Source organism: Hetaerina americana, unplaced genomic scaffold (assembly GCF_022747635.1).
Source record: "Hetaerina americana unplaced genomic scaffold, ioHetAmer1.1.p SCAF_1, whole genome shotgun sequence".
Classification (NCBI taxonomy): Eukaryota; Metazoa; Arthropoda; class Insecta; order Odonata; family Calopterygidae; genus Hetaerina; species Hetaerina americana.
Window position 1 is genome coordinate 51,875,638 of NW_027286069.1, and position 16,717 is coordinate 51,892,354.

Consider the following 16,717-nt stretch of genomic DNA (forward strand, 5'->3'; position numbering starts at 1 on the left):
GTGAAAGTCGGAATTGTAAATAACGGGACGGGAAAAGTGTTTGGGGCGGGGGAGATACAGCAGGAACAAAAGCAAGATTTGGGAAAATTGTTTATTTCTCTAGGGATTCTGGAGGCCTCCAATGCGTCATCCCTCCACATCCATTCCATCATTTCTCGAAAAGGAAAGCCCCTTTGTTTCCCTTCTCTTAGTTCCAGTGTCACAATAAGGGCGGAAGAACGTAGAAATTCTGTTTCAAAAGCTGCCAAAATCTATTTCCTCCTTTCATTTTCAGATGTCACTTCTCTCGCTCTACCTTCGTCTTTATGGGTCGCACCCTCTATTAAGAAGTTGACAATATCAGGTGAAAGTGAATTTTTTTTTCAGGCTATCGGACACTAACGAGCTGTTGGATGACTCCCAATTGCTTCAAACTTCTCTGAAAATTATTCTTTCGTCCTCCAAGGATGCCACTGAAAACTAACCCTAACCCCATACAGCCGACATTTTTATCTGGCTGGTGTTATTTCCAAGAATTGCATGAAAAATATGAGCGTCATATACTCTATAGAGTCTACATTAGGCCTAACTTCTTACGCCATTGCAACACTGTATGTTTTAAAATGTTCACGGATGGTCCCTTCCTCAGTTTGGAGACGAGTTGCGCCAACTTCAAGGAAAATATTATCATTAGTTTTCAGATGAATCCAATGTTCAGTATAAAAACTTCTATACTCATTCCTGCCACGAGGAGGACATATTAGTTTCGGTTTAGTAGCATTACGTGTATTCCGCCATTTTCCTCGGGAAAGCATTGACTCAGGATGCTCCGTTTAGTCCGTGGTTAACCGAACGGGATAATCTAAACTTACCCCGCCATCTTTCAGTGGAGATTACACTAATTCATTATCTAAGATACAATCAAGGAAACGACACTTCCATGCCATGTAATTATTACCAGAAGTATTCGTATGAATGTGTGAGCTTTTTTCTCATTTTCCCTGTCGAGAAATATACCTTCACTGACTCCGAGATCCAACTCTCGTAACAAATTTGAGTGTGCCGGTGAGAGAGGGGTGTTTGATTTTTTAAAGATATGGATGCATATTTTCTTATGTATGCTCATGTCCTTATGCTCTTGAGTGCATAAGCTTTCTTTCACTGACACATTCTTTTGTACAAAGTTATATGTACTTATTGAATACTACCATTCATGTGGTTCAACGAAAGTATTCCTTTGTAAAATAAGCTTACATCATTTACAGATGAAACGTTACTTACTTCGACCGTCTCTCTAACGAATTCGATATCCAATACGTTCACAGCTTTTCCATTATTTTAAGTTTTACAGCGGTAGTATTAGCTCATTTACACTCATCTCAACTTCATCATAATAATGTTCACACTCTAATTAATTTTACTCTCTTTTATTCTCTGAGCTACTAGAAAAACATTTTCTCCAATAATTAACATTAGGTACTCCCTCAAACAGTCGTTGAAAATGCATTCGTCCAAGAGTACTATATATCCAGGTTTCCAATTAAATTACCTTGACTTCGCCTTTCTATGCTCTTTATGGTCATTTTAAAAACAGGTTATCATTGCCTTTAAATTAATTCTGCGTGTTCTTAGATTCTGATATTCATGAATTCGATAGTTTGAGACTCTACTTTTTGAAAATTCATGATCAATGAATTAATAAACTTGGTATTTTTTTCACACAAAAGACACTCGCTTTATGAAGGTTCTTCGATACCTCATTGGTTTATGGAATGCGTTTGCATGACTCAGCATATCCAACAAGAGATGGTTAACTTATTTTGAGATTGTCCTTTGGTAGCAGAGGAATCGTGTTGTAGGAGAAAAACACCCGGAAACTTTGCATATAAGAAGAGTGTTAATACTTCCAAACTGAACACTTCCTGGGAAATCATGGGCGGCACAGGGAAAGGATCTGATGTGTGAATTTCATACGTCGTTGTGTTTAGTATCGTGTGAGCTCTACCATCACATATCAAAACCGACTTTTGGGTTGATAACTGTGTTTATGGTTAGAAAATATTCTTTAAGTAGCAGTGAGAAATAATTCGAAGCCCTTATGAAAAGGGGAAATTAAAGAAACACACTTATTTGGTCATACGTTCGAAACAGACTGAGAAGGAATAAGTGAAGATAAAAAACGTTGAACATTGGCTGTTTTTAACCAAAATTCAAAAACCTTTTTCTCTAGTATTTGGAAGAATGCCTTCAAACCTTTCCATTGACAGCAAAATGTTTAGATAAAATTTGAGAAATGTTAAAATGTTTTTTTATGTTTAAAAATGCATGAACTGAGGAAAGTTATAAAAAATGATTAACCCAAGTGTGATTTTTATAAAAAGAATTTTGGTTGGGAATTAACCACTCTGTAAAATATTTTTACATAATTTTCTCTGTGATATAAATAGCGAGAAAGATTCCGTGTCAATAAAAGACACGATGAAGAAATTACGGGATTGCAGCAAAATCGCAAAACGTCAACTTTTGCGAATAATATATATATATATATATATATATATATATATATATATATTCTTTTCGAGCAAAACAATAATCTCCCACTTACATCAACGTGCCTCATCCATTGACCTCTCCGACACATCATGTCCGAGAGGTCAAGGGTCAAACTTGGTTCGAAGCGACGTGAAATGCTCCATTCACTATAACTTTCATAAATTATTTTCATCTTTCTTCCCTCAAGCCCTTTCAATATTTTCTTATACCGGTGGATAAATATGAAGGATTTATAACTACAGTCTCTTCTTTTCTCAAATTCTTATGATATTAGCGCAGAACAATAGAGAAGGGAAATACCCTCCTTCGATTGGCCGCTGCCTGGGCCCACTTGGGTGTCACAATAACAGTCAACGCTTTAGAGGTATTAATTTTGGACCAGTCATTTAAAAATTTAACACCTTGAGGTGCTCATAGATGAAATCTGCGACTCTCTGTGTGGGCGTATATCACTGAATTTGTGCTCGAAGAAGCAATTCTCCGAAAGCTACGAAAATGTCTGGGCGGTTGAGGGAGTGGCGAAAATAGCCCCTCTCTCTCCCTCGCACCACCTAACCTATTGCTTCTTGGAGCTAATGACTTTATCACGTTAATAGCTGTTGGAATATTGAAAGTAATCCACGGGATATCTCACCCTCCCACCCCTCAGTTTGGAGGTAAGTTGGGTGTAGCGGGGATTGAAAGGAATTAATTTTCTGCGTGTTTCCATTGTTCGCGAGGCTTAGAGACTGTTATTTCTCGCAAGAAGAAACTTTGGGATCTCGAGGCCTCGTCGTCCTTCTCTTAAATAGGCAACCCCCGTTCCCTGCTGTGCCTTTGATTAATTCGGGACGAGGCCCAAGCGTTCCCGTGGATCTCGAGCGAATTCTCGATGTTGTTGTACGAAAGAGAAGAGACGAGAATAGAATATCCAACAGCCGGCGGAGGAGAGCTTCCGGACTTTTTTGCGAGTAGGATGGCGAAATTTATCAGCGTTTGGTGTTTATGCTCCGGAGGAAATTAGGGAATGACTTCGTCAATAATTCTATGAGTAGCTGCTAGCTGTTAATGGAATTGACGTTACGGGTCATTAAATTCAATCCTAAGATATGAGGTATCATCTATTTTGTGGGATTCGTGTTACTTCGGGGTAACCCCAAAGTCAGACAAGCAAGTGTGAACATGTGATTTATTTTCGAGTACCATTTCTTACTGAAAAAACATTGTTGGCTGAAGGTAAGGAACTCCCCCATCAATAGGTTTGACTTTCACTTGTCGTAAGACTTGATCTCTCTCCTCACTCAGTAAACCAACCCTTGGTTATGATAATTATGGTGGTATTGATTTGAATTTGAAATCGGAGTTTGAATATGTGATTATAATTCAGCAAAAGCGTGAGAAGATTGATTTCATTTGCATTAAGTTTTTCTTATTCCAATTGCGGATTTTCCCGTTATGATTAATAGGGTGCCTACCTGATTGTCGTTTTATTGATACCATTAGCCGATTACTTCAACGATAAATATCAACCCTATCATTATCTCACCATGTACTATGGTCAATTGCTGTACAATAATTTGGGGAGTTAAAACAGCAAACCTACGGTCACGATGACATTGGGTGCGATTGGCCCAAAGCAGCGCTTCTGAATCAGGAAGTCCCAGCGTGAAAAGCCCCAAGGAGGCATTCCGGGAATTTGTGTGTATGTTTATTAAGATTTATGACTATGAATCGTTAATAGCTCCTAATTCATTGCGGTGGGTAGCAAATTAAGGGTTGAGGATGACAAACTACCAGGATTTGCTCTCTTTCGAACCAGACCATTGTAATTGGTTAGAATCTCTTTTTTCAGAAAATAAGTCGTTACAAAAATATATATTTATAAATATGAAGCTCCAAGGGTCATCCCTTGTTAACATTGAGAGCCTTTAGCGAGTTTAAAGCATTTATTTGTCAATAGAATGGAGGATACGTGGCTTAAAAAAATGGAAGACTTAGGAAAGTTTTTAGTCTCACCTAATTTTATGTGTACAAAATATATCAAGATAATCACAGGTGCCCCGCGTAAGGGATTGAATTGAATCACTGATTGTGCACTAATAGTTTATATGCGAACTGGCCCCCAAAGATGAGCAAAAATCTATTGATTTCGCGAAGGAAAGTTCTTGGGAAATTGTTTCCTCAGTCGGCCGTCGTTGTCTGAGATGAGTGTCGCAATTGTCGCCACGTGTAACTGCAGATAGTGTTTCAATGGCGGACTCACCACGCTGGAGAAGCATGGATTAACGAATTCTTAATAAAAAATGAAACATTTTAACTTTTATTGTTTTAACCTATGATACGCTTTAATGCCTTAATTAATTTTCATATTTGTGCATGAATTCACCAACACATTAGCTATATATTTTAGAAACCTGTCTAGTCTAATCTAAAAGCTCTAAATTAAATCATTGTTTTCATTTTTGCTACCATTTGAGCTTTAATTTAATGCTTAAATTCCAGAAAATACGTATAAGTCCAAAACGGAACCGTAAGTCTGTGCAGAAATTCCTCACATGCTCTGTGAATGATTACAGAGAATTAGTTTGGACTTATTCTTGAAGTAAATTGAGAAAATAAATATTTTTCTCGAGAGAATGTATTCAAGATATCATAGCAATATGATGAATCAGTCTTCAACCTTTTCTTCAAACAAATATTATATTGAGGGTCAACCGGGCGTTATATATACAATAATATCGATGTATTTAAATTACCCCTTTTTCATAAATTATATTTTTTTTAGATTTCGTAACGTTACTTACTTAACCAAGTGAAATAGGTAAAACAGTAGTTTTCTTCAATTTCCATCCATAAGTTCTGTCAATATACTATATTAGAAAGTGATGAAAAAAAGACGAATTTCGTGTCATCATTTTTTAAAAATCACGATGCAATCTTGACAAATTTAATGGTGCCTGATGATGGGAGCATTACAATAAACTGGTATCACCAAGATACATATTTTATGAGGGACGTTATAGACTTGCATGCTCGGCATAATCGAAAGTGCTCAGTTTTATCGGTAAATAATTCCGAAAGCGATTTCGTCGTAATCATAATTCAATGAAAACCTCGATTTATCTTTGCAAATTGGTAATCAGATTCATAGTTGCATCTCCTTGATTTGCCGGATTGAAATGGAATTCAATCATTCCCAATTTGAATAATATAATAGGGAATAAAAATTTTAAGTTCAATATATTAGCGGCCTAAATAATACTTTCTGATTTCCCCCCTGAGTTTAGCCATGATATTCGACACAAGGTTTCGCATTTTTCTGCGTGGAGATTTAATCCTGTTACAACCTGACACAAACTAGGGACCCAAGAGTACCACTTGTGTAAATAAAGAACTATTTTATTTTTATTGCGCTGTTCTTGCATTTTCTTTCATGTAATCTATCAAAGTGCTTATGAATTATTTTTTCCATTTGAAATTATGTCTCTCATGAAGATTAGATCCATGCTTAACTATTTACTTCGCAAATTGACAAATCTTCTGTTTACATTTTAGCTTGTAATTTTTTGACCAATATTTTCAAATAGAGATTTTACTAATTTAAAATAATTTATACTGGATTAAACTTAAATTATATAGAATCACCGTAGAAATGTTTGCATGGGAAAATGGAAAATTAAAAAAAAAGTATTTTCAATTCAATATATTCACCAGTACTGTGTTTTATATAATATACTCCATCCTATGGTTAGATTTAACAATTTATTTGGACGGTATTTTATGACCGTAGCCCAGAATTTATGGTGGGATATGGTAATAATGTGTATCACACGAATTATAATCATCTAAGAAATGTACCCTACTACTATACTTAGTGTACGATATGTTTGATACAATTTGATGATCATTGCCAAAATCACGAATTGCAAGCAAAAATGTAGCCAATTTTAGTCGTGAATCACCATTTAATGTCTTATATTCCAGAATACCTGTACTCGCATGGTTCTTCCATCACCGTCCATAATGCACAGGTAATTTCACGCGACGGAAGACTCAGTGAAAGGTAGCCCTATCCTCTCGGCTGTAAAATCAACCTTCTGATTGATGATAGTAGAGGGAACTCATACATAGTGCTAAAAAAATATCCTCGAGGCACATTAAATACTATGGTATACATTCACAATTGCCTTCAATAATTTAGCGACGTTCTTTTTTATGAGAATATATTATATAAGCTGATGTTTAATTTAATATTTAATGTAACTTACTTAGTGTTTTCAAGTAAGAAAAAACGGAATTCAGTAATCAAGATCTGTCATTAGCATTTTGAGATCGGTTACGTCAACTAGTTTCCTAAATAGCCAACCTATAAATGCATTATTTACATATTTTAACCACGCTATCCGTCGTTAGGACGAAATTAAAGCACACTTTAACTCGTTGGAATGGATAGAACTCAATCAACAATTAGAAAAAGGCGATGTAATTTTTAAGTGTGTTATTCTACACACGTTTCTAATTTATCCCTCTCTTTACCCCGGTTTATTTGTCAATTTGCTTTTCTCGTTCTCTTATATCCACTCATACATTCTGTGCTTATTTTGTTTGCTCTTATGTACACCCACGTGGATTTATATACTCTGACAATGAGTGCAGGCATGTACTATTTAAATAGTATGCATCAAGCAAGCCTAGTCATACATGTGCTATTGTTTGTATGTATTTAATAATAAAAAATAATTCATCGTCAAAATATGCCCCACCCAAGGAAAAATTTAAGCGGTCTCTCATAAATTCATAAGAGGGATTATCTACCATCAATTTTATAACCAATAAATACTCTAAATGCATAACCTTTAATTTTCATAAATTTATTTTTGTAGAAACTTGCTCTAGCTCCTCCCAGTACTTATTTTATCTTTATATTACCTGTCTATCTTCGGGGTCATATCTTTGAAAACGATGTTGCTCCAATTAATGATATCCCCATTTGTTACCGGGGTAAAATATGAATATGTTCATTAAACTCAGAGCATTAAAACTAAGAGCTATTAACGACAGTATTCATAGTTTGAAAAATAAAAAAATATTAATATGGTGAATCTTGTCACCGAATAATAAATTCTGATACAAAAAGCCTTAGTCTAGTCCGCCTGGGTGACCCCCTAAAGGCAGAGCCGCGCTGACCACGAATCGCCTTAGGTTCAGGGCCGAAAGGTAATTGGTTCCAAGGTTGTCCATGGAATGGCGTCTGGCAAGAAGGCTGCCAAGAACGAACTTGGGAGAAAATTCAATCTCACATCTGTTCATTTCGTTTTTCGCCAAAATTGCTCTCATGACGACTCAAGCGGACCTCTGATGCTATGAGGGGATTGTTGTTGAAGGCAATGGCGATGTCCGTTGCGTAGTGTTCACTGCTTTACCGCTTCCTTTGCTCGAATTCCTCTTCCCTCTCAAGGGTTAGGTGGAAAAAGGGACTGTTCCGCTCCCCATCCCGCCCCAATCAAGGCGATTAATTATTCCCCCACCTTGATGATCCCCTCTTGCGTTTGGTCTTTTGCCAATATACTACCTCTTCTGAGTTGGATACAGAGGAAGTGATAGAAAAAAATTGAATGAAATGCCACCGTGAACCCAGAAATGTTGTCAGGTTGTTAAAAGAGCTTGGATAGATTTCCTTCGAACTTCGACAGTTAAAATTACGGTCGAAATTTCTTGTATAAAGTTAGAAATTTACTTCCTATAGATATTTAAGAAAATGTTACAACATGGATCATTCTAACGTCAGATCGTCATAAATGTAAGACCTCAGAGATGGGATGTGATAAAATACAGGAATAAAATGCCATTTTACCCAAATAGAGAAAAAAGACAAGAATGGCGGTCAAATAAGTCGCCCAGGGAATAATTGGTTAAATTAAGAGCCAAGCTTATACGCGTTGTGTGTACATCCATTTTGTTTGTACATAACTCTCATTTCTTAATATGCACTAAAAATAATACTTAACGGATTATTAGATCATTAGTCCAGTCTAAAGAAAAAGAGGATGCTTTCAGTGGTTTTTGTGATCTAATACAGTCGTAGTTTGCATGATACAGTATCCTTAACAGATCCTAACCTTTGGCGCATAGGTGCACTGCTCAGTGAGAAATCATCCACAGATGCGCCCTTGTGGAGATTAAAAGGGTATCCGGTGGATGAAGTAAAGTGAAGGGCAAAATCAATCACGGATAATTTCTTATGATAGTTTCATTTTTCGCTATTGATAGAGGTATGTAAAAATCATTCGTAAGATAAGACAGAAGTAACACTCTTGCGGTATAGGTTTGAAAGATGCTCTTATATGCGCTGTTGCCACTACCTCAATTCCCACGGCATTCATTTTTTCAATATTGCATCATTAGAATGATATCAAATTTGCGGTTGTAATTATTTAGCGAGTAGCTTTCGAACTTGTTTAATTTTACCCATAGGAAATAGGTATGGATTCCCGTTTGATATTCCCCACAGAAGGAGAATTATGCAATTTCGATTGTAAAATAATTTACGAATTAATTTTTTAAGACGTGAGGTAAGTTTTATCGCATGCAATTTCCCATAATAAGCATCAGGAGAATTTAAACGACGTCCAACTTTATTATTAATACCCTGGGAATTCAAAAAAATGGATAATCCCTCTCAAAACGGTTTACTTATGAAAGTCTGGATTTCCGTGTGCGCCCTGGGGGTAATAATAGGAGACATGAACCCGCCAAAGCAGGCAGAGGAGGGAAATTTTTTCACCTTATATTTTATTATCCTTAACGACTCTAGAAAAAAAGCGTCGGTCCATTTCATAGTATTTTTTAAAATTTTATTATGTGCGGGGAGTGTACGCCCGTTGGTGGCGAACTCCCCAGAGAGAATGGAGGGAATTAATTAAGCGAACCTCGGAAGAGGGGGGGGCAGCATACTGTCTCGCGGCGACGGAATCGTGTTTTTGTGTGTGCAGGTAATTATAATATGGAGATGGAGGGAAATGGGAGAGAGAGAGAAATGTCAGTGGAAGAAGAGAGACAGAGCCAGAAACTGAACGATCTTCATTGATGTGAGGTAGTAATACGTGCCGTAAGCCATGGAATATGTATAAAAATTGTACTCGGCAGATAACAGTGCATAACTTATGGACTTTGTGAAAGTAATCCTAAAACGGACTACTCCGAACTCCGAGTTTAGGAATTGTCTGGCTTTATTCCGTATTAGATCTCCATGTTCACCCAATTCAGGCCGAAGTATTGTGGGTGAACATATTGTTGATGTGTCACGGACAACAGTAATTAACTTAGAGGTTGGTTTAGATGAGACTCTTAATCCTTCCAAATTATGTGATTTTGACCAGGAAATATTCCATGCGATTCCTCTCATCAATTTTTGGGACAATCTTACCTTAGAGTAAATACTCAAAATCAACCTTCGTAATGACTACCGTATGCTGAGATTTTATGCATGATCCTATTGATTCTCAAGAACTTGGCCGCTCAAAGAGAAGATGTATCGTCTGCTACCTTGAAGGTAGTTTCTATTTGGAATTTAAATTTACTTCGCCAGCAGAAAACATTTCGAACAGTACCGATTCCGAGTAGGCAAGATAAAACAAACCCACAAGGTATTTATCATCTGGTTATAATTGCACATTTATTTCTAATAATTCGACGGCGAAAAGTTTAAGAGACATGGAAATTAGAGTGATCACACCAGCGCATATAACAGCAAACTTTCAATATACCAGAGCGTCACTTCTATCTTATCCTAGGAATACGATCTTTTGAGGACGGTTTCCTACGCTTTAGTATTGCGAGGAACAGTGCCATTATGTTAATTTTTCCCCACAAGTGGAAGTCTGTGAAATACGTGTGAGTACCATTTATGTTCTTTCTTTGACAATAAAAAAAGGAGAGTGGTTCAGAAATATATATATATATATATATATATATATATATATATATATATATATATATATATATGTATATATACATACATATGTATATATATATATATATATATATATATCTTCGAAATGGAACGCTCTTCGGCGACGCACAAATATATAAAAACACGGATGTAGATTTGTAGAATATAGAGACACATAGAAAGGACACTCGCAATGTGTTATTTGACGTTTCGACAGGACGGCTGTCGTCCTCAGAACGGTTCTGAAGACGACAGCCGTGCTGTCGAAACGTCAAATAACAAATTGTGAGTGTCCTTTCTATGTGTCTCTATATTCTACAAATCTACATCCGTGTTTATATATATATATATATATATGTATATATATATGTATATATATATATATGTATATATATATGTATATATATATATGTATATATATATATGTATGTATATATATATATGTATGTATATATATATATATATATATATATATATATGTATATATATATATGTATATATATATATGTATGTATATATATATATATATATATATATATATATATATGTATATATATATATATATATTAGATGTGTTTTCATATGTCTGTATCCTTATAACTCAGCTTTTTGTTCCAAATGCTTCAATCTTGGCCATTTTATGCAATCATTATATATGTACAGTGTTCTTTTAATGTGGTGGCAAGGGGTCGGAAGGTAGAATAGAGTCTTTAAAGTGTCAGTCTCGCCCCAAAGATAAAGGCCAATGCCAAGTTGATTATGATCATGTAAGTTTACATATGAAAATGTTTTGTACATTGTCCTTGGATACGCTTACTACAACAAATACACTTCCACTGGCATTGATTAGAATCCTCACACCTGTATGAGGAATAGAGAGGGGGATAGCGCAGGAAAGGGAGCGCGTTGGCTTTCGCCACTTGCTAGGGTGGAGCCCCGTATGTCGGCGGGCTCTTCCTGTTCTCATTCTCCCTTTCGTTCTCTTCCTCCCTTTCTCCAGGCACGAAGTTTGGGTCTCCGAGCACGTGGCGCATTGCGGCCAAATCGTCTCAAACCCTCCTGAGCCCCTCTCCTCGCTCCCCCCCACCCCCGATACCTCTCTCTCTCCTTCTCTCTCGTATCAAAAGAAAAAAAAACCCGCCTCACCTAACCGTCACCATTTCCTCCTCATCCACCTACCCACCTCCTACTTTCAACCATCTCCCACCTCTCGCCATCTCCCTTCCTTCCCTTGCCCCTTCGATCCATCTCGAGTTTTTCCTTATCAATTCATCCCTTCCCCCTTGCTCTATCAAACAGCTTCCTCTGTTTCTGTGATCCGCGTACCTTTGCGTCAAGCCTTCCGACTAGTGCGAATCAGTTTCTTTTCCTTTTAAGTTCGCGTGGGCGGTGGGCTATTCTCGTTGATTTTTGATCACGCTGGTGGTGTACGTAATCACTCCCTGATCGCAAACTCGGGTGCCATTCCCGTTTGCGATTTATCACCAGCGATGTTAAGGGTCCCACTGAGTAATTAATCATTTGTACTCGATCAAAATTGCTCCGGATTTCATCTACTACTAATTTCATATCCCGAAGTAATTTACAAAAAAATACAGCTTCAAAGTGAGAGAGAGAGATAGAGTTTCCTTATTTGACAGTTTTTTGTCTTTAAATTTTTCCGAGAACACGAAAGGCGTTTTTTCCCCTGGACCTGAAGTTTTCATCGAAGAGAGATGACAAATTATATTGTAGTAGGGAGAGTACAAGGAATTCACGATTTCTACCGAAAATCTCACCTATTAAAAAATAATCAGCCATCTTGACAGTCTTTTAAGAGGATATTTAAATAATAGTTAGTCAGTAGCCTTTGACGGACTGTTTACACATTTCTCAGTTCACTGAGAGCGTTGGGAGGCTGCCAATATGCTTCAAGGTAGCCTGTCAAAATCTATTGCTTTGGAATTTTTTTCTGAGAACACAATATCATTGCTGAATAATGATGAACCGTTCTGAGGAATTTTGATTGATCATACATTGTAGTTCGAAAGGTTACACCAGTACTTTGAGGAAATGCAGGTGACCTCATGCGGTACAAATCGAGCGAATGTGGTGAATGTGAAGCGAATGAATATTTTATGAATGTGATATTGCATGAATAATTTGTTGTCGCGAAAGAAACGGATTTAAATGAATTTGGTTGTTCCTTTGAATTAGGAGCGCGTCAACATTCTGCTATGAGCAAATTAATATAAAAAATTGCACATATGTGGAAGTAACGACGGTTTAATTAAAATAACATTACTCCGAATTGAGGAAGAATAAGATGTGCGGAATGGCTGGCTCTAATGGAAAAATCGATGGAAGAAAAGTTTACTGACTGGCAATTATATATAACAACCAGAAAGTGACGATGCTTTCCGTGCACGAATATTAAATATATTTCTTTATGAAATTATTCGTTGGGTGGTAACACCAGAGAAATTATGGAACGTGATAGAAGATACCTGGTTGCGGGAAGGATTAATGAAGAATTGACATGCGGGCGTAATCAGCGAAGGACGAAATGGCGAAAAATGAAATTTGGGGACACACTGTTAAGAAGAGTGACTCACAAGATAGAAATATGCTCATATTACATTATGAATTAGATTTCTCCATTTCATTCAAAATTTATGCGTCGAAAATAGTTGTTTTAACTGTTTTTAGTACTCCAAAAATTTAAATTGCTCATGTCCTATTGTTTTATTATTTATTATTAGTCTTTCAATCTGAATATTGGACATCTGTTTCCCGCATGTGTCCCTAATCATGAATAAAGCAATAGCCGAGTCTGTGGATTCCAAAACTTTGATAAAATTCCTGGCTCACAGCTACCATAAATTAATACGTCAATCAAAGCTGCCATTCAACATTTTGCTGCTTTAAAATATACTTTTATATATTTAAATTTGAAGTGATGAAACACTCATACCATTCTGGGCTTGTCGTCGATATTTCTCTCGTCCTTCACTAAGTAACTTTTAAGCTGATGCTGAACTTACAAGTATAACGGTATTTAGTTAACAAATGGCCGATAAATGAACTATGGATGCGGAGTTCCGAAATCACATTACTTTTAATTGACCATTTTACTCCTGAATATATTCCTTTTGAATGCACCATTATGCTCAACTGGATTCAATTATCATATGCATAATACCTAACGCAACGACAAATCTTTTAAATTTATTATCCCGTTCAGTAAATTGTCATTTATCAAGTTGTGATCATGTAAAGAGCCAATAAAGACGAAATGACTCATATAATTATGTGTTAAAACATGGTAAGAACCGAAAAAGTATTTATAAGCCTCTAATAGCTGTACCAATGCTTCCTTTTTCGACTGCGTACGCAATAATTACCCTCCATATGTGACGTGAAGCGCAAATGACTTATTAAAACTGTCGTGCTGGAAATAGAACTCTCCGACGTCGTCGCATGACCTGTGAGGGATCACAATGGAGCTTCCAATTTCATTCCGCATATGCCTAAAAACAGATTGCGTTGGATCAGGAATGAAAAAGGCATGACGTGCGTCCTTCCTCATGCTGCGTGCACAGTATTTGGGCCCAATTGGCATTCGGTTTATTCATCCACCTCCGTGCGGCAGTAAAAAGTCTCTCCAATGCACGTAACCACGGGGAGGGAAGCATGTTGCGACGAACAACCTACATTATGTTGCCGTCTAAAACACCGTTGCCTTTCACATTCAGCCTGTGCCGCGGTGCTCTGCAAGAACACTTAATCCTCAAGTTTGTTTCTCTCTTGAGCCGCTTGTATCTGGTTCGTGGGTTGGAGGAGTGGGTGAGTGGTCACGTGACGTCGTTTCTGCTCGGTTAGATCCATCTCGTCCCGTTCCTCATTCACCTATCAGCCTCCTCTGTTCCCACTTCAGATTCCTCTTCCTCCACGACCTTTCCTCCTTCTCCTTCCTCTCCCTTTTCCCCGACGCCCGCCCTCGAATCGCGCTAATTTTTGGCGTATTTATTGGGAGGTTATACCGATCCGAGCACCCCAGTCATGACTTGGATCTCAAAATCTTACTCTCCAGAGTAATCCGCGGAAAAAAGTAGTTCCATCGGCGAGCCACGGCTGGACGGAATCGACTTGAGTACACCCGTACGGGGATGACGCCCAGCGTGGGCGCAAAAGGTTAAAAAAAAAATTTCCCTTGCCTGAAATTTAGAACATTTTATTAATAACCCTTAACTGCGCCAAAAGAGCAAAAAAATACTCCTTCCAAGGCAAAGTTGCATATGCACGCATATCGACCGATTCAGGCACCTAGATATGATTTTCTGGAATGCTGTATTTGGCTCTTTTTACCGCCGAAGGATAGTTTCAAGTATTCTTAAGACCCACTCGAGTTGACAGAGTCAAATTTTATGTTTCTAAAGAAACACATTGAAAGCCAATTTAGTTTTGGGATGTAATAAGAAGTTTTAATTTTCATCGCACGACGTTAAATTCGCGGAACTTATTGCGTGTTGGTACAGAAATCCTTTCACCTTTGTAATTTCATTCCCTTTGTATCACCTTTGTAATTCCTCTCCCAACTCGAATTTGATGAATTTCAAATCGACTCGGCAAATTACACACCTAAAAAATTCTATCCGAAGCATTTTAGCACCTGAATAACATGGTCAGGTTCTTGTAAGTTTTTGTGACGCACAGGTGAGAGAGGGAATTCGAAATAGTTTATAAATAGTTCCTCGAGTTAACATGGAAACAAGGGTCTTATCCTCGGGGATCGAATCCGAAACTAGACGAAGAAAACATTTGCTTTGCTCCCTTCACTCCCTGACGCCCGTCTCCTTTGCTCTTTCGGGTGAGAGAGGGAGGGAGAAAGAGAGAGTGGTAGGGAGAGGGAGAAATCCGAATTTGGTGCCTCGCCTCCCTCCGGTTCCGCTCGCCTCTCGGCACCCGTCGCGCCACCCTCCCGGCGAGTCGCTCCCATCCCAGCTCGCCTAGAATACCCGACGTTCTCTTGCTCTCCCGCCCGCGCGCTCCCAAATGGGACCCCTTCACGCTGTATGCACACTTAAGTTCCCTCCAACATCACCCAGACCCTTTCCGCCTCGAAGGGCAACGTTTTCCAAACGGCTCCCTCTCTCTCGTCCTCGCCTCTCTCCCTCTAATGTCTCGCTCTCGCACTCATGATTCCTGCCCCCTCTTCCTTGCCATTTTCATCACGACCGTACTCAAGTGCAGCGCCGATGCGGAAGGTTTTTACGCCTGTAGCCGAGGATTGGGTAATAAAAAGGGGCCGGGGAAAATAGGGGAGAATAGGGAAAAAAGTGCGAAGTGTGTGGTAACGAAACATCCGCTATATCCCTGAAGAGTAGGAAGGGAAGGGACGTGAGATTAGGGGTGTTTCCTGAAAGAGAGCATGACCCCGGATTAATCAAACATTTTCATCGGAACGCCCTCGTTTTCAAAAGACATCGGATGTTTCTTGATGATTTTTAATCACTATTTCCGCACTATATTGCTTGTATTTTATGAATAATTCATGGTAAGGCTATTTATTGAATGGAATCAAAGATGGTACTCTTATTTTCCATATGACTTTATTTTATACAATTAGTAAAAATGATAATAATTGAACTTTGGGTATGGCTGATCATTGAATGGACAATAGAGATACCAAATGAGTTAAACTGAACAAAGCCATATCTTAAAACGAACACAGGAAAATGCAATTACTCAGATAAATGTTGAAATTATTAGTTTCCTTATTGGATGCACGGTAGTCGTGTCGGCTGAGGGTCGATTTCGAGTTTAAATCCGGGTAATGCCTTAGGATACAGTGGATACTTTAGGTGCCATGCCTATTTGGAAACTAAAGTCGGCACAGGGAACCCCTCCAAACTATTGTGTGAATTTCGGGCGTCTTAGAATTTTTTGTGAGGTCGAGGACAACTCACACCTATCATCAAATCAACCTTCGAAATGGTTAGTTTAGGCTAGATAGATGCATATCCTATGTGCGAGCAAAAGCGAAATGTAATCGAAGGTCTTATTTGCACTTAAAAATTGTTTTAACCAATTTTTGGTTTAGTTTCTTCCATTAAATTAATTCTATGACTACTTTTTAATATTTCGGTTGTGTTTTTTTCTCAATATGTTTGCGTCAGATTTACATCAAAACGTACTTACTTAATGAATTGAATTTAAAGTGTCAGAATTTTATTTTTCCATTTTACCATTTTGTATTTTTAACAGTTTATAATA